A 26,936-nucleotide genomic window follows, 5' to 3' on the forward strand; every position below is an offset into this window, starting at 1 on the left:
GGAACAGGTATATATACTCCATACACTTCGTCCTGGGACTGAGTTACCTCTCTAGCCATCTCCTCATAATCCACGCTGGATTTTACAGCCATCTACTGCCTCCTCTTCCATGTTGTGAGTCACAACTCTTTTGCACATTCGCTGGAGGTAGCCCTTTGTGCTGCAGCTTTTGCACACATAGTCTCTGAACCGACACTGATGAGCCCTGTGATTACCTCCGCAACGCCAGCATGGTACTATTCGAATTACGTTTGCACCCATCGGTGGACTCTGAGTTAAAGGACTCGGGGGGCCTGTACGCTCTGCCCTGGGCAGATTCACGTTCAACAGTTCTGCCTGTGAAAGGCGCCATTCTATTTACAGTACTTGCCGGGTTTGAGTCCTGAGAGTGAGTCATCCTCTGCTTGGAGCTGCAGCTTGAGCTCATGAACACCTGGCTGATGCTGATAGCTTTCTGCAGAGTGACGGTGGTTTTGGCAGACAGTAGCCTGTGAAGAAGGGCCTCATGACCAAGGCCAATCACGAAGATGTCCTGCAACACATCGGCGAGGGATGCGCCGAATTCAGACAGTCTTGTCAGCCTCCTGAGGTCGGCAGCGTACTTCACAATTTCCTGGCCCTTGGGTCGGTGGTGTGTATAAAATCGATGCCTGGCCATGAGGATGCTCCCCTTTGGTTTGAGTTGGTCCCGAATTAGCACTTTCAGCTCCTCGTATGACTTGGTCGTTGTTTTCTCTGGTGTAAACAAGTCCCTGACAAGGCTGTAGACCACGGGCCTACAACTGGTCAGCAGGATAGCTCTGCACTTATCTGCCAGCGTGGCTGGATCATCGCCTACCAGGTCATTTGCTACGAAACATTGGTCGAGCCGCTCCGTAAAGACTTCCCAATCTTCACCCTCTGAGAACTTTTATAATGCACCAACGTTAGTCATTTTTGCGTGAAAGTTAGTAATCTCATCACCAGAGTTATGTCTGTAATACTCTTATGAATGACTCCACAAGGTTTAGTATTGTACTTGAGCTGTTGTGACCTTAGTTCCATTTATTGTAACTCCAGATTGAGGCACAAGCATGGTGGGCAGTCTTTTATACTGGGCCCTGCACACCTATCAGGTGACCTTCAGGTCTCCCACCGCAGTGCCCTGTGGTGGCACACCTTATGTGACTATACAGTTAGTATACATGGTCTACATACATGACAGTTGGAAGTGCCATCTTTTGGATGAGACGTTAAACCGAGGCTCTGTCTGCTCTCGCAGAGGGACGTAAAAGTTCCCATGGCACTATTTCGAAGAAGAGCAGGGGAGTTATCCCAGTGCCCTGATCAAGATGTATCCCTCAATTAACATAACAAACAGATTATATCTGGTCATTATTACATTGCTGCATGTGTGCAAATTGGCTGTTGTGTTTCCTACATTACAACAGTGACTACACTTCAAAAAGTACTTCTTTGGCTGTAAAACGTTTGGAGCATCCAGTGGTTGTGAAAGGCGCTGTCTAAATGCAAGTCTTTCTTTCTTTCATAATTGCTGTTTCTTTAGAACAAAAAACATCTTTAATTCAGTCGGTTTGTAATTCATTCTCAAAGAAAATACGGTTTCCAATTGTCTGACTTTGGCAACACTGTGCATAATTTTCTGACAATACAGGTACTTTGTACAACTACTTCACTGAAAGCGTAATGGCACATGGTACTGATAATAATAATAATAACTTTGATTTATATAGTGCCTTTAATGTAGTAAAATGTCCCAAGGCGCTTCACAACAGTGTTACAAGACAAAAACGATAAATTTGACACCGAGCCACAAAGAAGAATTTAAGGCAGGTGACCAGAAGCTTGTTAAAGAGGTAGGTTTTAAGGAGCGTCTTAAAGTAGGGTAGAGAGGCGGAGAGGTTTAGGGAGGGAGTTCCAGAGCTTCGGGCCCAAACAGCTGAATGCACGGCCACCGATGGTTGAGCAGTTATAATGAGGGATGTTCAAGAGGCCAGAATTTTAGGAGCACAAATATCTTGTGCGGTTGTGAGGCTGACAAAGATTACAGAGCTAGGGAGGGGCAAGGCCATGTAGTGATTTGTAAACAAGGATGAGAATTTTTAAATCGAGGCATTGTTTAACCGGGAGCCAATGTAGGTCAGAAAGCACAGGGGTGATGGGTGATCGTGACTTGGTGTGAGTTAGTACATGCTGAGTTTTGGATGATCTCAAGTTTACGTAGTGTAGAATGTGGGAGGCTGGCCAGGAATGAGTTGGAGTAGTCAAGTCTAAAGGTAACAAAGGCATGAATGAGGGCTTCAGCAGCAGAAGAGCTGAGGCAGGGGCTGAGGTGGGCAATGTTATGGAGGTATCATTACTGCTAACCTGACAATGTTACTTTATTATTACTATGTTAATCCTAAATTTCAGTTTGAATAAACACACCTTTCTCCAAATATTTATGTTTTGTGTCCCCGCTTATTGATCCTCTGGCGACCTCTTGGCTTTTGTGTTTCTCTGGGCCACATCACCCGGGTGCATTTACTCATTGAACAATCATTGTCCAATCTCGCCACCATTCATTCATTCATCTGGTTAAAATTGAGTCCTCTAGAATGTTTTAAAAGGGAAAGAAAGTCTAGGCAGAGTACCTTTTGTTCAAAGTATTAATATAAAAATCAAATATTTAGCTCCCATATTGGGGAGATCTGGGTTGGCTCCTAGACCGATCCGAAGCTCTGACCCCCATTGTGGGACTCGGGGTACTCCACGTTGATGTAAGTGGAGGGGAAGAAAACATAAGATTGAATATGAACAAGAACAGAAAATGCTGAAAATACTTTCGTCAGAACGAAAGGTCGTCGACCTGAAACGTTAACTCTGTTTCTCTCCCCACGGAAGCTGCCTGATCTGCTGAGTATTAACAGCAGTTTCTGTTTTTATATAAAATTGAATATGGTGGATATCCATGAGGTTAAATTAATAAAAAAATAAAATTGTATTTATGTATTGCATTGTCAGGCTAAAATATTTCAAAGTGAATTACATTATGCAATGTATCGACTGTTGTGTAATGCAGCCAAACGTGGCAACAAATCTGCCTCAACAAAGCCCTGGAAACAAATTCAGCGGATAGATTTTTGTATCTTTTGTCCCAAATCAAAAATGCTGGAGTACTTTACTTCAACTTTCCTTACCCTTTAATGTTCGTTAAAGGTGGGTGGGGAGGGAGCTTTGAAAACTAATTTTGTTGTTTTGTCGATAGATGGCGCTTGTAAACGTGTGGGCTCCTCCGCTGGCCTGGTGACATCATCATCCGGGGGCTGCGGATGATGTCCGGCCGGGGACGGAATTGTTGGAGACTTCAAGCGGCGGCGTGAGTGGAGGGCTCGGAAAAACAAATATTCATGAAATAAGAGGAAAAATGGCAGCAACAGTCCCCTTCCCCTTATATTAAAAAAGATCCAAAGACGAACAGCCAGGAGGTTACGTAGAACCAAGGGCTCTTTTATTTTATACGAATAACAGGCTGACTTTTTTGCGGGCTGGAGTAAATTTATTATTTTTGAAAAAAGATCCGATGCTGGCCTTAGACAAACAGGACAAAATCCCCGAATAACCCGATTCTCGGACATTTAATTTTTTCCACCTTTTTTTTTAACCCGCTCTTCACTATTTTCTTCCTCTTGTGCGTCTCGGTGTCGTCGCAGGCCATTGCGTCTGCTCTGTTTGTGCAGTTTTTTTTAATAACGCGCACCGCCGCCATATTGTTGTGTGGCTCGGTCCTGGTGAGAGCGGGGCTGGTGGTTGATGCTGATTCAGTTAAAGGCTAACAGGAAGGAATAAAACAGAGGGGGAAAAAAGGGGAAAAGAAACGAAGAAGAAACAGAAGGAAGGGAAAAAAATAAAGTAGCCCCTTCCCCTCCCCACCCCCCCCCCCTGTTCAATCTCACCCTCCCTACGCAACCAGGCTTACAGTCCTGGAAAAGGAGACCTAATTCCTGGTAAGGCACGGAGCTCTCGAGTCATTATAATTTGTTTTATTCAATTCTGGGGGGAGTTTAGTTGTTCAGAGATGTGAATTGTTCTCTACGGTTAAGCTAAAACGACTGTAATGGGGTTTGAAAAGTCTGGAAAGCACTGTGAATAAGGAAGGAGCTGTTTACATGTCTGAGGGCTTTTGACGGCGACGGTAAAGCCGGCTGCTGCTTGCGTGAGGAGGAAAATGGCTGACAGGCTCCTCTTATCTGTCTGTACGTGTGAGGGGAAAGCGCCCGTTTTTGTGCAGAATGCCTGCATTGGGTTGATGTGTCATTGGGCCCAATACAAGGTGGCGAGTCTTTCCCCTCCCCACCCTTAAAAATGGATCTTCATTTCTTTGAATGAGCTGGAAATTGAATATTTCCCCTTTCCTCTTTTGGACTGTTAAACGCCATTTCTGAGGTGGAGTGATTTTTCTGGTGGAAAATGTAGGCCTCGACTACGCCTGAAACATTAGGCCTAGTCTATAATTACGTGTTAAAACAGTCATTTTACAGCGAATGGTGTTAATGATTAGAAAATATACTTTTTAGAAATGGCAAGTTCTAAATATCTAATTAAGAATTTTGCGCGTTTACAATTGTAGTTTATGTCGATAGACACAAATGTAAAGTCATTCACTTGCATAAAACCTTCATGTGTACTTGAAATTTCAGTATATTGACATAGTATATACATGTGTATGTTAAGCTGTTACATATGGTTCAGATTTCAAGAAAAATGGGTGGCTGCAAACCCATGATGAAGTAGCGTTCCCCCTTTTTTAAACATAGTTATGATTCGATCGGCGACTTTGCTGTATATTTAATGGTTTAGGTGGTAACATCAAATATTGCATTTGAGCGGTCTGATCGTATTACAATCGTTATACCTGTAACTGTTAAAGGTTTTCCCTAATTTTTTATTGCAGCAGTTAGATTGCTGCCAGTAACAAGGAATCATCTGTCTTTGTGCTGTCAATCTGCCATAACCTGAGGTTAGACACACACAGTCGATCTTCATTTTTTAATTTTTGCCATTTATGAACGTGGTTGATGCAACTGTGATGAGGTTCCAGTATGAGAGCTCCACCATTACATCTGTGATGCTTGTTTGTAATAAATACACAAAACTGAATTTCCCAGTAATTTAAAAGAGCACCATCAACCATAGCATCTTTGAAAGAAGATGGCTACCTGCATTTTTAGAAGTTAGAATCTCCAACCAGACAGTACTCATTGTTATGCCCACGTGAATGAAGTTAATTTCAACAAAAGTCCAAACATTTGTTCAAAACTCCATTTTAAAAAGAAAAGGAAAAATAGTCTAGCAGCCTACATTGTAACTTATGAAGTTGCTGGTGCTCCCCAGGTTTCTGGTCACCAAAATGAAAGCATCCATTCAGCTTTGTCCCTTCGTACCTTTCTGAAAAAAGCAGTTCTGAAGAAAAATTTTATTCAAAGCATAAGATTGTCATATATAGTTGTGACACCTGTCTTGGATGTGTAAGAAAGTTTGGTTCCCGGAGCATATTTGTCTCATTTAGAAAATTTGCAGATGGTGTGTGTATATATATTTAAATATTTTTGAATTCCCCAAAATGCAGTTTTCTAGCCCAGCAACCCCTCTAACCAAGACTACAGGCAGTGAACTGCTTCAACACGAATCAGATTTCCATAATTAACCGATAAGTTGTAATGTGTACACACTTCTCTGAATTTTCCCTCAAGATAGAATGTTATACTTTCATGGGATGCTCAGTTTTGCAGACTAAACACTGGCATGTGTTCCTTGTAATGGAAGGTGACAATCTTGAGATTTAAATCTACAGTAGTTAAGGAGAGGCAGGTTTTTAGCATGTTACTGGTCTACCAGGTTACCAGTTCAAATAGAGTTGAATCTTGATGGGTGGATATTGGTTTATAATGAACCTACATTGGTATCACTACACCCCCTCTTCATCTTTAATTTTACCCCCATTCTTTTCTGAAGGTGTTGATTTGCTGGATACTATTCCATGGACACAAGCACCCCCTGATATTTTGCCCAAATAAACATTCTTGATGTGAGAGCCTTGGCAGTGAATGTTGGCAATTATTTGATTGTAGGTGACATCGGAGCTAAGACCAATCCTGACCTTCCCCAGTATTTAACTATGTACATTTTGCAGCATGAGTCACTGGTTAATGTTAAGGAGCAGAAATCCTGCTTGGCTGATTTCTCCAACCGCCCCCCCCCCCCCCCCCCCCCATCTCATTTCTACCCCAGAGTTGCTGAGGTCTATTGCAGCACCTCAACAGCTGCTTTGGCTGAGAATAGCTGTCTTGGCACAGACTTGAGAACCTAACTGTAATGTGGGACCTGTTCGTCTTTATGACAGTGCTACACCAGGTGGTGCTTTTATCCACTCAGTCATTGGGAGAGTCTGCTTTTGGGATTTCTTCTGTTGATTTGTTTTAAAATCTTACTTGGCCATTCAGTCATATTGAATTGTGCTACAATTACTTTAAATACTTGAAAATATAGTCTTGAAGTTATCTTTTGAAGTAAGACAGAATATTGGGTGTGCTGAAAGAATCGGAGCGTTTACATTTGGATCAGGATTATAGATTTATCCCTGGATTTAGAATTTTATGCAGTGGTACACTGGAATTCTGTTGTGGCATCAGCAATACATTTATCTGGCATCCTGTAACACTTTTACATTTAGAAACTATCCATGAAGCTGTTAAAAATGAGGCAAGATGAATTTAAAGTGGGTCACAACCAAAAAAGTTGTTACTTAATATCTACTTTGTAATTACTGAATTACTGTTATGGGAGGTTGGTGCGGTAGGTTGGAGCACATCTTGCATGTGAGATCCATTCATTTGATAAATTTTCTCTCTTTGCTGGATTTATGGCTCATGTGAAATGAGCTTGAGCAGTCTCAACCCAGTGTCTGTTAGGCAGGCTTTAGTTTATGGAATACACTAAATTGGCAGTCTCGTTCAGAAGTTGCAGTTTGGTTTATATGGGAAGTAGAACTGAGTCATAGTGCTGCAGTAAGCTGGTACTCATTTGATGAGGTTAAAATATCAGGACAAGGTAATAATAAAGAATATTTATCTCGCCTGTGTTTTACAAAAATCTGATCTGTGATATATATGATCGAAGGATGCTTGATAATGAAACTTGATGCCACAAGTGGGGAAACATTGCTTTTGATATCACCCACATTTAGCCCAATTATTTGAAAAAAATCTCCAATACTGCTTTCAATCTGATGTGAAGTTTTGACTTTATATTGTGTATGTTACAGTATGGATAAGTAGTGACACCCTCAAACCTTCCCTGATAAAGTGCGACATCCCCACTGACACCTGAGAGTCCCTGGCCTAAGTGGAGAAAAGTACATTCGGAGGGCGCTGAGCACCTCGAGTCTCAACGCCGAGAGCGTGCAGAAATCAAGCGCAGGCAGTGGAAAGAGCGTGGAGCAAACCAGTCCCACCCACCCCTTCTCTCAACAACTATCTCTCCCACCTGTGACAGAGTCTGGGCTCTTGTATTGGACTGTTCAGCCACCAAAGAACTCACTTCAGGAGTGGAAGTCTTCCTCGATTCCAAGGGACTGCCTATGATGATGAAGCAGTGTTGATTTAAGAAGTAAATGTTACCATTTTGAAACATTTTTAAATTTCTTAAATACAGGTACTGGCCACGTTGATTAAGAAATGAGACCCAGCCCCCTAAAAAAAGTCATAATTAATTTATTCATCTTCAGTACAAAATTTAAGACCACACTGCCATTAGAAAGTGCATCTGGTATCTGAAAGTGTCTCTTCCACAACAAATGTTCCTGCTTGTGTGAACAGTGGGTGGAGCAAATCTTAATAGTGCATCTTCATTGCTCCTTCCCACAATCAGTGCTCTATTGGTAAACTTGTCTTAGTTTAGTGGAGCATTGTTTGCAGCCTTGTATATGTTTGTTTAATTCTCTGTTATCTTTATAGTATTTCTGAGATTTAATTCAGAAAGAGGCCTGAAACTTTGAAATTGAGATTTCATGCAGGGCTGAGAGATAAATTTAGTTTGGCATGTTTGGCATTAGAAAAATATATAGTGCAGTAGTTTCAAACTTTGTGTATGGGGCTCCCTTCAAATAATGTAGTCCCGGGAGACTGCTTGTAGGTTATGCTATCCCTGGCTGCAGACAGACAGTCGTAGACCCCACTTTGTAAATCTGTTTCATACGAAGAACATATTTTTATATCTGTAAAACCTAATTTGTTGAATTTGGTCCAAGATTGAAAAATTCAGAGGCTAGAAACAATATCTGAACCTTGTAATGGTAGTACTTGTTTGTAGTAGCAACTGTATAAACAACAGAATTTTGGAAAAAAGTTATAAATTTGTACAAATTGGGATGAACAGTTAGCAATCTTGCTGGAGATCTTGTTTGGAATTAGTGTGCTTTACCGTTTCAACCGTTGTAATAGAATGACTTAAAATACAAAATAAAATGAAACTCCCATCCACCTGTAACTGCACTTAACTGCATAATCTTCATGCATGGTGTGTCTTGGCATTTATGATGTCACTGGAGTGGAACTTTGTGATGTCAGAGTTGATGGAGTTCTTTGCAAAATGTCTGTTCCCAGAGTACTTCTAATCAGCAGTTTTAAAGTATAAAACATAGAAGCAAGAGGCAACTAAAAAGTGGGTACAGATAACGGCTTTTCTGACTTTTAGGATTATGTAATGTTTAGTAGAGTACGCTGAATAATTCAAGGTAATTGGCTGAATTTGTTGGTTAAAGACATTGAGTTCCTGTTAATGTGTGATGTCATAGCATGGATGAGCATTTACAATTAAATTTTTTTTTGTTCTTGATTTGAGTAGAAATTACATGCTTCTGCGTTCTCTGATATAGTCTATCCAAGACATGGTGTTTATTAAAGAATCTGCTTGGAATCTGAGGTTTTGCACCTGAAAGACTTCTGACTCCATCAGAAATACATTAATCATTTTATAGCTACCTATTAATTCTGAGGTTAGAATGTCGCAATCTTTTTTGCTATGTTTCTCAGGATGAAAGATAATGTAATGATTCTGGTTATAATAGCAGTATATATTGACTACTATTACTTCTAATATCACATTTTCTGTAACTCATTGAAAGGACCAAGTTTGTACCTGTGCTGCTATCCATTTCAGTGCTAATCCTTTGCAATCTGTTAATCCAGAAAATGTAGTTTAGTAGGACGTGTCTAGAATAAGGTCTTGTAGATTAGAGAGAGAACCTGGCCATGTCCAAAAAATAGTGGGTTAAAATATTGCAGTTCAAAGTTTGTGTAATTGTGCTTGCATGATGAGGAAACAATGTGACCACTAACTTAATTGTTGACGGGTTTGGTCCAGAATTAATTTTTAAAAAAAGGCTGTAGCCTCAATGTCATGTGGAAATACAAAACAAATTAGGATTAGTGGCCCACTAGACCATTCTATCTGAAACTGAAATGCCACAAGCCTCCATTTGTCATAATTGCAATGATATTCTGTGTTTTTAAAAAAAACACATATAAGGGGCCGTTGTCATATTTCTAGCCCTTTTTGTTTTCCCTAGGAAGTATGACTAAGTTGGGAGGGCACTTTGCAATCAGGAAAGTGGGGTGGGAGTGACCCTTTACGTTACACTGATAATGAAGGAATGTTTGTCCTCTCGTCAGCTGAATTAGAAATGATGAGCATGTTGTTTTATAACATTGGCTTTCTGGTTTTAAGAGGTGATAATATTTTGGGTGGATATTTTATTAAACTGGAAAAATCTTTAGGTGATAATTTGACCTTTGCTGATCTGGGATCATGAACATCACAATATCCACACTTATTTCTAAATCTCACCAATCATGATATAAACTATTCAGAAACTTTCGAGAACGAACTTGCTAAAAAATGGACCCATTTTGGCACAACCCCACCTTGTTAGTTTATGCAGTCATATTTAAAGGGGAGAGTAAAATCTTTTATCATACAATTGTAATTGTGCTAAAACAGAAAGTGAAGCTGGGAAGTTTACTAAAAAAATACTTAGCCCATGCCCCCATGTTTTAGATCCACAACCCACACACTTGAGGTCATAGATGGAACACTATATAACTTAATTTATTCCTGTGGTTTCTACCTGCACTGGTGACCAACTGTTTTTAATTATTTAGTGTATTGTAACAGGTGCACTGTAATACTTGTGGATCTATTTTTGTAATTATACAACAACATGCACAGCTGGTATGATTTAAGATTTCCCATAAATTAAGCCTTTGAACAAATCACATTTTGTGCTATGATCAAGTCATATAGTTTTCATAGTTGCTTTAGCATTTATTGGACAGGATATTTAACTGCATTACCACAAATTTTGCATGAAGTTAAGATTATTACAGGAAAGAACGGTGATTTTGTTCTTTAAGTTTAGATATCCTGATTTTCTATTAAACATCCAACCAAAGGTTAGTTAATTCTCCATTTAATCAATATTACGGGGGCTGTATCTGGTTCTGTTCAATTGTATGATAATGCAGTTTATTTCCCCTTTGCTTGGGCCATTTTAGGTTTATGCTAAAATGCATAACTAATTAAATATATTAGATTTTGTGTATGAACACTGTTTCAAGATGGGACTATTTAGTGCTAGAAAAAAAGAAAGACTTGGATTTATATAGCACCTTTCATGACCACCGGACATCTTGAAGCCATTGAAGTACTTTTGGAGTGTAGTCACTGTTGTAATGTAGGAAATGCGGCAGCCAATTTGCGCACAAGCAAGCTCTCACAAACAACAATGTGGTAATGACCAGATAATCTGTTTTTTTTTAATGTTGATTGAGGGATAAATATTGGCCAGGACACCAGGGATAACTCCCCTGCTCCTCTTTTATGGGATCTTTTATGTCCACTTGAGAGGGCAGACGGGGGTCTTGGTTTAACGACTCATCCGAAAGATGGCACCTCAAAGTGCAGCACACTCTCAGCACTGCACTGGAGTGTTGGCCTAGAATTTTTGCGCTCCAATCCCTGGAGTGGGACTTGAACCCACAACCTTCTGACTCGAGGCGAGAGTGTTATCCACTGAGCCACAGCTGACACAGTAGAGAGTTGAATGCTTTGGCACTTTTGATACTAGTTTTGGATGTGCTTTCCCAGATATAAAGCTTTCTCTACTTTAATCGTCTCACTAGCCACATCTTGCAGTGGACCTTACAGGAACTGAGATGAGAATACTGAAACATTTCACATAGAATCGTTGCAGTTGGCAAAGTCAAAACTTTCTTCATGAAAGAATGGGTTGGATTCATAGAACTGAAACAATAGCTTGCATTTATAAGTGCCTTTAATGTTGGAAAAACATTGCAAGGTGCTTCAGAAGCTTAAGGAAAAAATGGAAGCCGAGCCAAGGAAGAAGAGATTAGGAGGGTTGGGGTCGATGAAAGATCTATGTTTGAGTTACTAAATCCCATTATTTCTTTAATTATTTTCATCCATTGTGATTTGAAGGACCAATACACTTCATTTATCTTTTCTGTTTGTAAGTTAGAGTACATTGTACTTTCTGGGCAACATGATTTTTGTTGCATTTTAGAAGTTGTTTCCTGATCATTTGGTGTGACTGATTCATTCTTTTTTTAATTATATTATGGATTGTGTGAAACTGGGTACGGCAATAAGGTTGGGCTGGAGCGCACAGACTGCGTTTTAAAAATTAATTCTTGGGATATAGGTGTCGCTGGTAAATTGTCAGCAATTATTGCCCATCTCTGGATGCTCTTGAGAAGGTGATGGTGGGCTGCTTTCTTGAACAGCTGCAATCCATGTGGTGCAGGTACTCCCACAATGCTGTTAGGTTGGAAGTTTCAGGATAAAGGAATGGGCTTAGGCCTGTGTTCTAAATGGTGATGAGAAAAAGAGCAGGGACGCTACTTTGCATGAAATTATTAAAAAAAAACTATCTTTTAAATCAATGTTAGAAGACTTGTGTGTAGTGCACACTTCCTATGCTAACACTTCCTGTAACTTTTCTATTACACTTTTCATTCACATTTCCATCACAAGTCTTGTCCCGATACTTCATTCAGATTTTGGACCGGCAAATGAAATTGCTCAGTAATTTGAATTAAGCAATGTAAATAAGAATGGGAATTTAGTGCCGCCTCTACCCCTCGCTTCTCCTTTAAGATGCTCCTTACTACTTTGGCCAAGATTTTGTTCCCTTGTCCGAATATCACCGTATTTGTTTAACGCTCCTGTGAAGCACCTTGGGACTTTTATTATGTTAAAGGTGCTATATAGATGCAAGTTGTTAAAAAGTGAATTTTCAAATAATTTGAGTTAAGTGACTTTGAAGAGAGTGGAGCAGATTGTAGCTAAACTTAGTCCAGATTTGTTGTAATCGAACTAAATTAATTTTCTTTTGATTGGCTTGCTTTTCACACATGGTCAGCTGGTCATTCTCGCTGTCTTCAAGCTTTGACTCGCTATCAGCGCAAAGACACTACAAAGAACAATTTTCCATTTGCATGAAGCCCTTGTTTCCTCATTAAATTATTGTAATGCACAACAATCCTGTTCCATTGAGAAAATAAACAATTTACAATGAAATATATCTCTGTTCAATATGGTAGCTAAAAGCCACACGTGGCTAATTGGGAATCTAGAAGTGGCGAATTACATTTTTGGTTAATAATCAACATGAGTAATAGGCATTGCCGTTGAACATGTGATTGCAGTGCCCATATTCACAAGGTGTATGCATCTCTATTGTAACCTTTTTGTGTCTTTGTTGGTAAAATGCTAAGACGAAAAGCAGTGTGTGCTGGTATGTTTTTATTGGCGTGAATACTTTTCTTCCTTGGTTACCGAATGGTGGCAGATGTTAAGTAAATGCAGGCACGTGAAGTAAATTTACCTGTATTGACTGCATGTAAGGTGTTTACTACTAAAGTTAGTGCTTCTGGCTAAAGTAATGTTGCTGTAGCCACTGGCTGGAAATTTCAATTGGACAGCACTGTCCTAACAGAGCTATGTACTCTGGGACCTCACTAATAAACACCAAGTTCTTGTGATCTCAGCCTCTAATACATTTTATCTCTTACTGGGCTTCACTGCGCAGCATTGTTCAAACCTCTGTTCCTTCTTTGTGTCTCAAACCTAATCAGTTTCCTCTCAGGTGCTTGCGCCTGAACTTGAGCCTTTCCCTGTAGCCCTGCAATTTTTTTTCTTTCAGGTACTTATCCAATTCTCTTTTGAAAGCCATGATTGACATCTGCCTCCACCATCCTTTCAGGCAATGCATTCCAGATCCTAACCATTCGCTGCGTAAAAAAGTTTTCCCTCACGTCGCCTTGGGTTCTTTTGCCAATCACCTTAAATCTGTGTTTTCTGGTTCTCGACCCTTCTGCCAATGGGAACAGTTTCTCTCTATCTACTGTCTTGATCCATATTGATTTTGAACACTTCTATCAGATCGCCCCTCAATCTTCTGCTCCAAGGAGAACTATCCACGTAAATGAAGTTTCTCATACCTGAAACCATTCTCATAAATCTTTTTTGCACCCTCTCTATGGCCTTCACATCCTTCCTAAAGTGCTGTGCCCAGAATTGGACACACTACTCTAGTTGAGCCCAAACCAGTGTTTTATAAACATTATAAGTTCCTTGCTTTTGTACTCTATGCTTCTATTTATAAAGCCCAGGATCCCATATGCTTTTTTAATCGCTTTCTCAACCTGTCCTGCCACCTTCAATGATTTGTGCACACATAACCCCAGGTGTCTCTGTTCATGCAACTCCTTTAGGATTGTACCCTTTAGTTTATATTGCCTCTCGTTCTTTTTACCAAAATGCATCACTTCGCACTTTTCTGTGTTAAATTTCATCTGCCACGTGTCGCCCATTTCACCAGCCTGTCTGACTTGAAGTCTTTCATTATCCTCCTCACTGTTTGCTGTACTTCCAAATTGTGTCATTTGCAAATTTTGAAATTGAAATCTGCCCACTGGGGGACACCACTGTATACCTTCCTCCAGTCTGAAAAAAAAACAAGGGAGTAAACCATTACTCCTGTTTCCTGTCACTTAGCCAATTTCATATCCATGCTGCCACTGTCCTTTTTATTGCATGGGCTTCAACTTTGCTGGGAAGCCTATTATATGGCAATTTATCAAATGCCTTTTGGAAATCCATGTACACCACATCAACCGCATTGCCCTCATCAGCCTCATCAAAAAACTCAAATCAAGTTAGTTAAACACGATTTGCCTTTAACAAATCTGTGCAGGCTTTCCTTAATTAATGCACACTTGTCCAAGTGATAATTTTGTCCCTGATTATTGTTTCTAAAAGCTTCCCTACTATTAAGGTTAAACTGACTGGGCTGTAGTTGCTGGGTTTATCCTTGCAATTTTTTTGAACAAGGGTGTAACATTTGCAATTCTCCAGTACTCTGTCACCACTCCTGTATCTAAGGAGGATTGGAAGATTTTGGCCAGTACCCCTCCATTTCCACCTTAACTTCCCTCAGCATCCTCGGATACGTCCCATCTGGTCCTACTTTAAGTACAGCCAGCCTTTGTAGTACCATCTCCATCAATTTTTATCCCATCCAGTATCTCCACTATCTTCATAGACTCTGGATCAGTTCCTATGGAGTGGAGGGTAGCCAATGTAACCCCACTTTTAAAAAAAGGAGGGAGAGAGAAAACAGGGGATTATAGACCGGTCAGCCTGACATCGGTCGTGGGTAAAATGATGGAATCAATTATTAAGGATGTCATAGCAGCGCATTTGGAAAGAGGTGACATGATAATTCCAAGTCAGCATGGATTTGTGAAAGGGAAATCATGCTTGACAAATCTTCTGGAATTTTTTGAGGATGTTTCCAGTAGAGTGGACAAGGGAGAACCAGTTGATGTGGTGTATTTGGACTTTCAGAAGGCTTTTGACAAGGTCCCACACAAGAGATTAATGTGCAAAGTTAAAGCACATGGGATTGGAGGTAGTGTGCAGACATGGATTGAGAACTGGTTGTCAGACAGGAAGCAGAGTAGGAGTAAATGGGTACTTTTCAGAATGGCAGGCAGTGACTAGTGGGGTACCGCAAGGTTCTGTGCTGGGGCCCCAGCTGTTTACATTGTACATTAATGATTTAGACGAGGGGATTAAATGTAGTATCTCCAAATTTGCGGATGACACTAAGTTGGGTGGCAGTGTGAGCTGCGAGGAGGATGCTGTGAGGCTGCAGAGTGACTTGGATAGGTTAGGTGAGTGGGCAAATGCATGGCAGATGAAGTATAATGTGGATAAATGTGAGGTTATCCACTTTGGTGGTAAAAACAGAGAGACAGACTATTATCTGAATGGTGATACATTAGGAAAAGGGGAGGTGCAACGAGACCTGAGTGTCATGGTACATCAGTCATTGAAGGTTGGCATGCAGGTACAGCAGGCGGTTAAGAAAGCAAATGGCATGTTGGCCTTCATAGCGAGGGGATTTGAGTACAGGGGCAGGGAGGTGTTGCTACAGTTGTACAGGGCCTTGGTGAGGCCACACCTGGAGTATTGTGTACAGTTTTGGTCTCCTAACTTGAGGAAGGACATTCTTGCTATTGAGGGAGTACAGCGAAGGTTCACCAGACTGATTCCCGGGATGGTGGGACTGACCTATCAAGAAAGACTGGACCAACTGGGCTTGTATTCACTCGAGTTCAGGAGAATGAGAGGAGATCTCATAGAAACGTTTAAAATTCTGACTGGTTTAGACAGGTTAGATGCAGGAAGAATGTTCCCAATGTTGGGGAAGTCCAGAACCAGGGGTCACAGTCTAAGGATAAGGGGTAAGCCATTTAGGACCGAGATGAGGAGAAACTTCTTCACCCAGAGAGTGGTGAACCTGTGGAATTCTCTACCACAGGAAGTTGTTGAGGCCAATTCACTAAATATATTCAAAAAGGAGTTAGATGTAGTCCTTACTACTAGGAGGATCAAGGGGTATGGCGAGAAAGCAGGAATGGGGTACTGTAGTTGCATGTTCAGCCATGAACTCATTGAATGGCGGTGCAGGCTTGAATGGCCTACTCTTGCACTTATTTTCTATGTTTCTTCTTTCACTGACTTTAGCAGCATCATCTTCCTTGGTGAAGACATATGAAAAGTACTCATTTAATATCTCAACCACTGTATGCCTTTCTCCAGTCCGAAAACAACTTAGCCAGTTTTGTATCCATGCTGCCACTGTCCTTTTGATTCTATGGGCTTCAACTCTGCCTCCATGCATAGGTCTTTTTGGTCCCTAATTGGTGCCACCCCTCACTACCTGTTTATTATTATGATTCCTGTGGAAGACTTTTGAATTCTCTTTTATGCTTGCTGCCAATCTCTTATTAAAGTCTCTCTTTGCCCCTCTTCTTTTTCACTTCCCCGCTTTCTATATTCAGCCTGATTCTCACTTGTATTCTCTACCTGACGTGTCATACGTGCTCTTTTTCTGCTTCTGGAATTTTTTGAGGATGTTTCCAGTAAAGTGGACAAAGGAGAACCAGTTGATGTGGTATATTTGGACTTTCAGAAGGCTTTCGACAAGGTCCCACACAAGAGATTAATGTGCAAAGTTAAAGCACATGGGATTGGGGGTAGTGTGCTGACGTGGATTGAGAACTGGTTGTCAGACAGGAAGCAAAGAGTAGGAGTAAACGGGTACTTTTCAGAATGGCAGGCAGTGACTAGTGGAGTGCCGCAAGGTTCTGTGCTGGGGCCCCAGCTGTTTACATTGTACATTAATGATTTAGACGAGGGGATTAAATGCAGTATCTCCAAATTTGCGGATGATACTAAGTTGGGTGGCAGTGTGAGCTGCGAGGAGGATGCTATTAGGCTGCAGAGTGACTTGGATAGGTTAGGTGAGTGGGCAAATGCATGGCAGATGAAGTATAATGTGGATAAATGTGAGGTTATCCACTTTGGTGGTAAAAACAGAGAGACAGACTATTATCTGAATGGTGACAGATTAGGAAAAGGGAAGGTGCAACGAGACCTGGGTGTCATGGTACATCAGTCATTGAAGGTTGGCATGCAGGTACAGCAGGCGGTTAAGAAAGCAAATGGCATGTTGGCCTTCATAGCGAGGGGATTTGAATACAGGGGCAGGGAGGTGTTGCTACAGTTGTACAGGGCCTTGGTGAGGCCACACCTGGAGTATTGTGTACAGTTTTGGTCTCCTAACTTGAGGAAGGACATTCTTGCTATTGAGGGAGTGCAGCGAAGGTTCACCAGACTGATTCCCGGGATGGCGGGACTGACCTATCAAGAAAGATTGGATCAATTGGGCTTGTATTCACTGGAGTTCAGAAGAATGAGAGGGGACCTCATAGAAACGTTTAAAATTCTGACGGGTTTAGACAGGTTAGATGCAGAAAGAATGTTCCCAATGTTGGGGAAGTCCAGAACCAGGGGTCACAGTCTGAGGATAAGGGGTAAGCCATTTAGGACCGAGATGAGGAGAAACTTCTTCACCCAGAGAGTGGTGAACCTGTGGAATTCTCTACCACAGAAAGTAGTTGAGGCCAATTCACTAAATATATTCAAAAGGGAGTTAGATGAAGTCCTTACTACTCGGGGGATCAAGGGTTATGGCGAGAAAGCAGGAAGGGGGTACTGAAGTTTCATGTTCAGCCATGAACTCATTGAATGGCGGTGCAGGCTAGAAGGGCTGAATGGCCTGCTCCTGCACCTATTTTCTATGTTTCTATGTTTCTATGTTTCATCTTACTCTCTCGGCACCCAGGGAGCTCTGACTTTGGTTGCCCTACCTTTCCCCCTCGTGGGATTGTACCTGAACCATCTCCTTGTTCTCTTACAGTTTTGCCTGCCAATCATTGATTCCAATTTACCCGGGCCAGATTCATTCTCAACCCACTGAAACTGGCCGTCCTCCAATTAAGTAGTTTTACTCTAGATTGCTCCCTGTTCTTTTACATAGCTAATCTAAACCTAATGATACTATGATCATTGTTCCTTAAATGTTCCCCCATTGACACGTGCTCCACTTGCCCCACCTCATTCACCAGAACCAGATCTAACAATGCCTCCTTCCTCATTATGCCGGAAATGTACTGATGAAAATTCTGAACGCACTTCAGAAATTCTTCCCCCTCTCTGCCCTGTACACTATTACTATTCCAGTCGATATTAGGATAGTTGAGTTCCCTCATATCACTACTCTATAGTCCTTACACCTCTCTATAATTTTCCTGTAAATTTGCTTCTCTACATCCTTCCCACTAGTTGATGGTGTATACACCTAGTTGTGTAATGGCACCTTTTTTATTAATACTAACCAAATATATTCTGTCCTTGACCCCTTCAGGACATCCTCTCTCTCCAGTATTGTAACATTCTCCTTAACCAATACTGCCACACCACCTCCTTTCTTTCCTTCCCTACCTTTCCTATATCCAGGAATATTTAAAGCCCAATCCTGCCATTTTTTGAGCCACGTCTCTTTTATCGCCACATCATATTCCCATGTGGCTATTTGCGCCTGCAGCTCACCAACTTTATTTACCACGCTTCGAGCATTTACACACACGCACTGTAAATCTCTTCGACCTTGTATTCTCTTAGTCTGACCCCACTGTAATAGCGTACTATTTCTTACTCGAGTGCTGTCTGTGTCTCCCAATCCTTTGTGCACTTTGTTTCTGCCTTCTAATGGCACATCCTGGTGCCCATTCCCCTGCCAAATTAGTTAAACCCTCCCCAACAGCACTGGCAATCCCCCTGTGAGGATATTGGTCCCGGCTCTGTTGAGGTGCAACCTGTTTAGCCTGTACAGGTCCCACCTCCCCAAGAAATGGTTCCAATGTCCCAGGAATCCATAGACCTCCAACCTAAATCATCTCTCCAGCCACACATTCATCTGCTCCATCCTCCTATTTCTATAGCTCATTAGCTTGTGGCACTGGGAGTAATCCGGAGATTACTATCTTTGAAGTCTTGGTCCCTAAAATCTGCCTGCATGACCTCATCCTTCTTTGTACCTATGTCATTGATACCATTATGGACTACAACCTCTTACTGTTCAACCTCTTGCGGGGGCGGGGGGAGGCTGGTTGTAGTCCATGGCCTTTCTCCCTCACCCCCACATCAAAATGTTCTGCAGCCGCTCAGTGATATCCTTGAACGTAGCATCAGGGGGGCAACATACCATCCCGGAATCACTTCTACGACTGCAGAAACACTGTTCCTCTAACTATTGAATCCGCTACCACTATTGCTTTCATGATCTGATGATCCACCCCCTCCCTCCCTCCCCCCCCCCCCCCCCCCATGTACAGCTGAACCACATATGGACTTGGCTCTGGCTATACTCCCCAGAAGAACTATCGCCCTCACCAGTATTAATACTGGTTAGAGTGTGAGATGCACTCATGGGACTCCGGCACTACTTGCCTAGCCCTCCTTGTCTGTTTTGACAGTCACCCATTCCCTTTCTGCCTGCACACTCTTGCGCTGCGGGGTGACCACCTCCTGAAACGTGCTATCCACGTAGCTCTCAGCCTCACGGATGTACTGCAGTGATGCCAGTTGCTGCTCAAACTCCAAAACCCAGAGCTCGAGCTCCTCCAGCCGACGGCACTTCCTGCACACTTAGTTGTCCAGGACACTGAAAGCGTCCTGGAGTTCTCTCATGGCACATGATGTGCATTCCACGAGACAGAGGTACCCTGCTATGCCTCTATTTATTTGACTATTAACTAAGCTTACAGAAATAAACTTAAGACTAAGAGTCTTAAAGGTTGGGCTTACCTTTATCTCCAGCCACTTCTCTTGCTCTTAGTTAAAGGCTTTATTCAAATGATTATTGATAATTGTATTAATTAGTTTATATAGTTAAGTAAGAGAGAAAAATACTAATACTCATCCACTGATCACCTACCTGCTGTCCTGTGATGTCACTGCTTTTTTTTGCTGTTTTGGAACTGCTGCCGACTCCTTTCAGGTGAGCGCTGTCCTCCGATCCTGCTCTATTTATTCTCTGCCCCCGAGCTGCTGCTGACTCCTTTCTCGATGTCAAAGGATGTCAGACCAAACCTACATACAAAAGCTTCTTGACTTTGGTGACAAAATGAAAGAGGGCTATTCGATTCGGCACTCATTTGTCAAAATCAATTTCAACAGCGAACTGTCGTTTACAAGTCGTGCTACCAGTGCCACACCTAACATTCAAACATAACATTCCTCTGTCTCCAATTCCAAATGGCGACTGTTGCATACTTTTTGAAAATCTATACTATTTTCCAGTCCTTGTTCTCGCAGCCTTCTATTTTTGCATATTAATCTTTGATAATATAGTATAGTGTGATGTACACTTGCCTGTCTCGTGATCTTTTGAGTGTCACATTTCTGATTTACTGACACTTGAGCATCGCAATGTTTGCTTGCTCTTTGTCATCATATTAATTGATTTGCTCATATTGCTTAGCTAACAAATCCACTTGGCTACAAAATTCAGAGTAGACCTTGAACCAATTAAACAGCATAAAACAGTAAATCAGATGTTTGCCATTTTTTCCATTCGATCTTCTGATAAGGTTGTTTTGATGAAATGTTTAAACTTGTCTTTTTGTCAGAGTAACTTCATTAAGGTTTTTACTCAAGGCCTCAACCTCTCAAAGGCTGAACTTTCCCCATTGCAAAAGGGTCAGCTGAAGGGAGATAGCATAATCTTGTGTTTCTGCAATATGCATAATTTCCCAGCATGTATCAGCAGAATTCTCTGCCAGTGGAAAGGTACAACTCGTGGTATAAAACAATGAGAGTTTGAGATTTCCAAATAATTTGAAAATTAGCTACAGAATGATTTTTTTTCTTCAGTTTGTTTCAGATTTATCAACTGCTTAATTTTTTAGTTCACAACATGCAAGTCAACTAGCCACCAGAGAGACACACAGAGAGGGGCTTTACCACCACTCTGTTTTAAAATTGTTTCTGAATACTATGGTATTAGGTTATGATTGATTAATTTTTCTCAATTTCTTTCATCATGGTGTAAAATGATTTTTGAACCTTTTTCTGTAAATACTGGAATCTAATTCTGCAAGCATATCAGATAAATGTTGCTATGGCTAGCATTGCGTCGTTTATACTTCTAGATGAAAAACATGTTGATTAATGCCACTCTGAGGTGAAAGGAAGGAAAGAGAATTTTGGAATCTATTTGAACAAAATATTTCAGATGAGCCACCACAATATTGCCAAATTCTAGAATTCCTACCCCAGGTTTGCCCAGCCCAGCCCAACCCAACCCAACCCAACCCAACCCAACCCAACCCAACCCAACCCAACCCAACCCAACCCAACCCTACTCTACTCCTCTAACCTACCACGTGCTGTTAGATGCCAGATATCTACCTGCAACCCACCATTTTGCTGTATTTTTAGGCTTTAAAAGGGGTGAGAGAAAATTTGGTCTCTGTTATAAGGAAAAGTGGAAGTTAATCCCCAAAATATTAACATTCCTAGAATGCCATGTAATAAAAATGTGGTTTGACTTGTCTAATCACAAAATTAGTGGCCCTGATGGTATATTAAGTGTTACATGGCAAAACATTCTTTTGCTACATAACTGTGCCTCTTCTGATTCACGCTATCCAATCTTTTGTCTTTGTGGGCTACATTGCTACATAGTAGAGCTTCAGGGCCACACGCACTTTATTTTCCACATTCCCATTAATTAACATATTTTGGAATTCTGATTGAGCCCTTAATCATTTTTAAGACAACAACAACTTGTATTTATATAGTGCATTTAAGTGTGAAATGTCCCAAGGTGCTTCACAGGATTATTGAGACACAAAATTTGACACTGAGCCACAGAAGGAGAAATTAGGGAAGGTGACCAAAAGCTTGGTTAAAGAGGTTGACTGTTTCCAGACATTGAAGCAATAGCCTCCTTCAAAAGCTTGGACTTGACACTTTTTGCATAGTGCCTTGACACTTTCAAAGCAGCCAATGCAGTCTGAGCATGTATGCTTTGTTTAATTTCCAGTGATGCAACAGTAGTATTTAGTCCATCCCACTGCTAGAATGTTTGATTTCAGCATTTTGATTGGTTGTCTTTCAAAATCACTGTAGAAAAACTGGACGACAAATTTTAAAAACTTTATTCAGTTAGTGTTTATTACGATTGATTTTCAAAATAGGTTTGTGAAAAAACATATGCTTCAAAATGGTAGACTGCACCATTTACACACCTGTTGCAGCTTTGAATTATGAACACAATTTTTATGGTTAGAAAAAGTCAAATTGTCTAAATATTTTTCAATATAAGCTATATGCATTTGCGTAGTTTTCAACTAAACGTCTAAATAAAAGCTGTTCACTTATGCTTAGTGTATTAAAACCGAGAGACCTGAGTTTTTGCTTATCCTAATTGGAGTTCTTTTAATAAAACAAATACATTACATTTGAAATGATTCTCAGGGTAACAGGTTCTCATTATCATCTGTGTTTTGCAAATTAGAAAACTTTAAGATTCTAATTTAGTGGAAGTGGAGACAAACACACAGACTTGAATCCAGGAGCCAATCATAAAACGTTGAATTCGGAGTTGAGATCTTTTTGAAACTTATGAACTGGTGCTGCCAAACTGGGGACAACTGTCCTGACTAAGCATGTTGTCAGGCCTTTGCCCTGCAGAGTCAACAAATCCCAGGAATCCAGCAGTGATTCAAATCCCACATATCATCCTCCATTTTCGCCAAATTCTTGGTAGCTCTACCACCTCAATGGTAGGAAATTCCAACTAAGCCCCACCTCCTCCCCAATACTGCTAAATACCAGGTACATAACTCCACTAAATAGTCATCCTCGATTTCGAGAGACTGCCTTTGATGATGACATAAATCCAATTGGTATATGTTCATTCAATTTTGCTCTGTCTTCAGTTTTTAAAATGGTAATGGGGATAATTGAAGTATGACATTTACAGTTTTCCCAGAATAATGGACACAATTCTCAAATTTGAACATCCAAAATACCATGTAATGGGGGTCTGGAACTTGCTGCCTGAAAGGTGGTAGAGGCAGAAACCCACACCACATTTTTAAAAATTACTTGGATGTGCATTTGAAGTGCCGTAACCTACAGGGCTATGGACCAAGAGCACAAATGTGGGATTAAGCTGGATAGCTTTTTGTCGGCTGGTGCGGACATGGTGGTCCGAAATGGCCTCCTTCAGTGTTGTAAATTTCTATCATTCTATGAATTGAAAATCTAATTTGATAGTCACTGTAAATCAGTGGCTCTTGTTATCCCTGACATGGCATATGTCGGCCCAAAATTTGATGTCAAATTAACAGCGAGGCTGATGGCCTCATGGTTATTTATGCGCAAATGCCACAGCAACTTCAGATGAGGGCAGATGCACGATTAAGCTGGGAAATCAAAAAGTCGCTGTCAGAGATCATCACATCATCATAGGCAGTCCCTCGGGATCGAGGAAGACTTGCTTCCACTCTTAGCATGAGTTCTTAGGTGGCTGTACAGTCCAATACGAGAACCACAGTTTCTGACACAGGTGGGACAGATAGTCGTTGAGGGAAAGGGTGGGCAGGGAGCCTGGTTTGCCGCACGCTCCTTCCGCTGCCTGCGCTTGATTTCTGCATGCTCTCGGCGACGATACTCGGAGCTCAGCGCCCTCCCGAATGCACTTCCTCCACTTAGGGCGGTCTATGGCCAAGGACTCCCAGATGTCAGTGGGGATGTGGCACTTTATCAGGGAGGCTTTGAGGGTGTCCTTGTAACGTTTCCTCTACCCGTCTTGGACGAGTTGCGAGTAGAGCACTTGCTTTGAGAGTCTAGTGCCTGGCATGCGAACTATGTGGCCTGCCCAGTGGAGCTGATCAAGTATGGTCAGTGTTCAATGCTGGGGATGTTGGCCTGGACGAGGACGCTTATGTTTGTTCATCTGTCCTCCTAGGGGATTTGCAGGATCTTGTGGAGACATCGCTGGTGGTATTTCTCCAGTGACTTGAGGTGTCTCCTGTACATGGTCCACGTCTCTGAGCCGTACAGGAGGGTGGGTATTACTACGGCCCTGTCGACCATGAGCTTGGTGTTAACTGCACAAACGGCATCTTGCTGTCTGGCTCCCCATTCAAATGCATTGAGCGGTTTGAAGCTACAGTAGATATGAAGTAAATTCACCACAGAAAGTTAAGTCAAGTCATTTCAAGTCTTAAGTACCCTTTTAACAAAAGTGTTCATTGCTGCCAGTCAGCCTCTCTGCCACTGACAACTAACTATTACAGGTGTTGAGTCTTATTCCTTATTATATTTCAGGTTTTAATGGTTGTTGGTGTAAAAAAGTTTTTGTTTGCTTTATTGCTGCCTTTTTTCCCCCTCAATCCAATCTCACTGAAGAATTGTGATTGTATCATCATCATAGGCAGTCCCTCGAAATCGAGGAAGACTTGCTTCCACTCTAAAAGTGAGTTCTTAGGTGACTGAACAGTCCAATATGGGAATTACAGTCTTTGTCACAGGTGGGACAGGCAGTCGTTGAAGGAAAGGATGGGTGGCAAGACTGGTTTGCTGCATACTCCTTCCGCTGCCTGCACTTGCTTTATGCATGCTCTTGGTGACTAGACTCGAGGTGCTCAGCGCCCTCCTGGATGCTCTTCCCCCACTTAGGGTGGTCTTTGGCCAGGGACTCCCAGGTGTTGGTGGGGATGTTGCATTTTATCACGATGGCTTTGAGGGTGCCCTTGAAACGTTTCCTCTGCCCGGGGCTCGCTTGCAATGTAGGGGTTCCGAGTAGAGCGCTTGCTTTGGGAGTCTTGTGTTGGGCATGCGGACAGTGTGACCTGTCCAACGGAGCTGGTTGTGTGGTCAGTGCTTTGATTCTGGGGGATGTTGGCCTGATCGAGGATGCGAACGTTGGTGCGTCTGTCCTCCCAGGGGATTTGCAGGATCTTGCGGAGGCATTGTTGATTGTTTGAGGAGATACACAGTTACTTGCCCTGTTCCCTCAGATCTCAGATGTTCTGTAGAGTACGCCGTGCTGTATCCATCTCGTACTCCCAGCAGCTTGCAACGCAAAAAATCATGGAGATTAAATGCGCAAGGACAAGCCTAACTAACTCCGGGTGCTGTTTGTTGGCCGGTTGCAACAAATTCGGGGCCATAATATCCTCTTACTCCCTTTGGCATTTACTGGCATAATATAAAAGCACCTATTTTCTGCCAGTCACATTTCTGTCATACTCAGGAAAAAAAAGCATAAACAAACATTGAAACACCATACTGGAACCAGAATATCTTCTGGTTGAATTCATCCAGTGTTTACATAATCAGATTTTAAAGCCTTAAAGGGACACACTCTGATACTTGAGAAGAATAACGTGTTTTGTTTTACATAGCACATTCTCTGACTTATTGTAAAAAGCAATGAGATTTGCTAGGAATTTAAAGAACAGTATGTTTGCTGCACATTTCCTGACTGTTGCACTGAAAATATTTGTCACAGTTTAATAAAAATAAAACGAAGGCTGTCACTTGGAAATTAAGACATTCCCCAATAATTGAAAAAACTAACACAGGAGTCAGAATGTCACTGACTGACCTTAATAATCAAACTTTTAGAACAAAAAAGAGAAAGCCAGGATTCTGATTAGCTTGGCGAGCATTTAAAGTCTGAAGTAGGCTTGAGTTGAGGCAGAAGGTCGTGCTCCTTATTCTGTGAGGATTTGAGGTTTTTTTTGATGGAAAAACTTTCAAACAAACTGGAGTTTGAATTCTTTGTTTTAGTTCTGAGAATTTATTTACAATATTAAACTTCTATTGGAAGGAGTTCAGTTAGGGGATGCGGATTCTTTTTCCCTCAATCTGTTTTTACACTGATGCGAACACCTTGCCTTTTCTGTAAAGGACCTTTATTGAAGATTCTCTGGTCGGGACTTGTCAAGACAAAGGAACACTCTCAATCAGCGCCTGTTTACCTTCCCCTGGACAAGCCCTTTTCAGTGCGAAAAGCACAGTAGATATACATTTTCAAAACAGAACACATTTGATTAACACTTGGTCTATCCAATCCCTTTCTGCCTCCCCCCCCCCCCCCCCCTGGAGTACGTCCAATGGCAGGCAAGAAAGTCTCCCAATTAGGGCTGGTGTCAGGTAGGTTAGTTATAGCTTTGCTACACTGTCTTCCCTTATCAGTAAAGAACCCAATTAGTTTCTCTTCCTCCTTATCAGTAGAAGCTATTACTTTTCCCTTCCTATCTAGGATTGCTTTCTTTCTTTGTGCTGCCTTGGGCTTTCTCATGACCCGTGTCTAACCTCAACTTCAACTCTTAGTAACCCCTTTTTTTCTGTTGGTTCTGCAGTTGTCTGCATCTTGACCATTTCTTTAGCTATTTTCCCATGATTCCCTATCTCCATCCTTTTGCCACCTTCTCTAGCCATCTACCACTTTCGCAACCCTTTTACACATTCTCGTTCCCCCCTTTTATCATTCTATGATAACCCTGGTGCTTATTCCAGGAGTATCGCGTTTAGCTGTGCGCATTCTCTTTCCTGATCCTCCTTGTTGTCTGTGAGTCTGCCTCGAGCCTCTTCGCAAGGTCTTATCAATGTCTGTTTAGGTTCTCACATCGTATCCTGTCGAAATATTATTGAATTGATAACTTCTGGAGCCTTGGTACAAGGCCGAAGAGAAGCCTTTTACCTCCTTATGGGCCAGTGCAGGAACCAGCACTTTAACCCTTGTCCCACTGGTACCCCTAATGCCAAATTTTTCTCTTAATTTTCCCCCCTTTTGGCCCGTGGCTATATTTCCCAATAACTATCTCCCTGTAGGCAAGTTCCAGATAGGTTCGTTCACCTGGGTGGCCATCTCCCAAGCT

General features: G+C 41.6%; 1 protein-coding gene across 1 annotated transcript in view; it reads left to right on the forward strand.

Annotated features, from left to right (window-relative positions):
* Positions 1–3,313: 3,313 nt before the first annotated feature.
* Positions 3,314–26,936, forward strand: part of usp9 (ubiquitin specific peptidase 9) — a 275,233-nt gene continuing 251,610 nt past the window's right edge. Inside the window, 1 exon segment of the mRNA XM_070892701.1 lies at positions 3,314–3,986. The gene's annotated coding sequence lies outside the window, so the exon portion shown is untranslated.

Source organism: Pristiophorus japonicus, chromosome 11 (assembly GCF_044704955.1).
Source record: "Pristiophorus japonicus isolate sPriJap1 chromosome 11, sPriJap1.hap1, whole genome shotgun sequence".
NCBI classification, from domain to species: Eukaryota; Metazoa; Chordata; class Chondrichthyes; family Pristiophoridae; genus Pristiophorus; species Pristiophorus japonicus.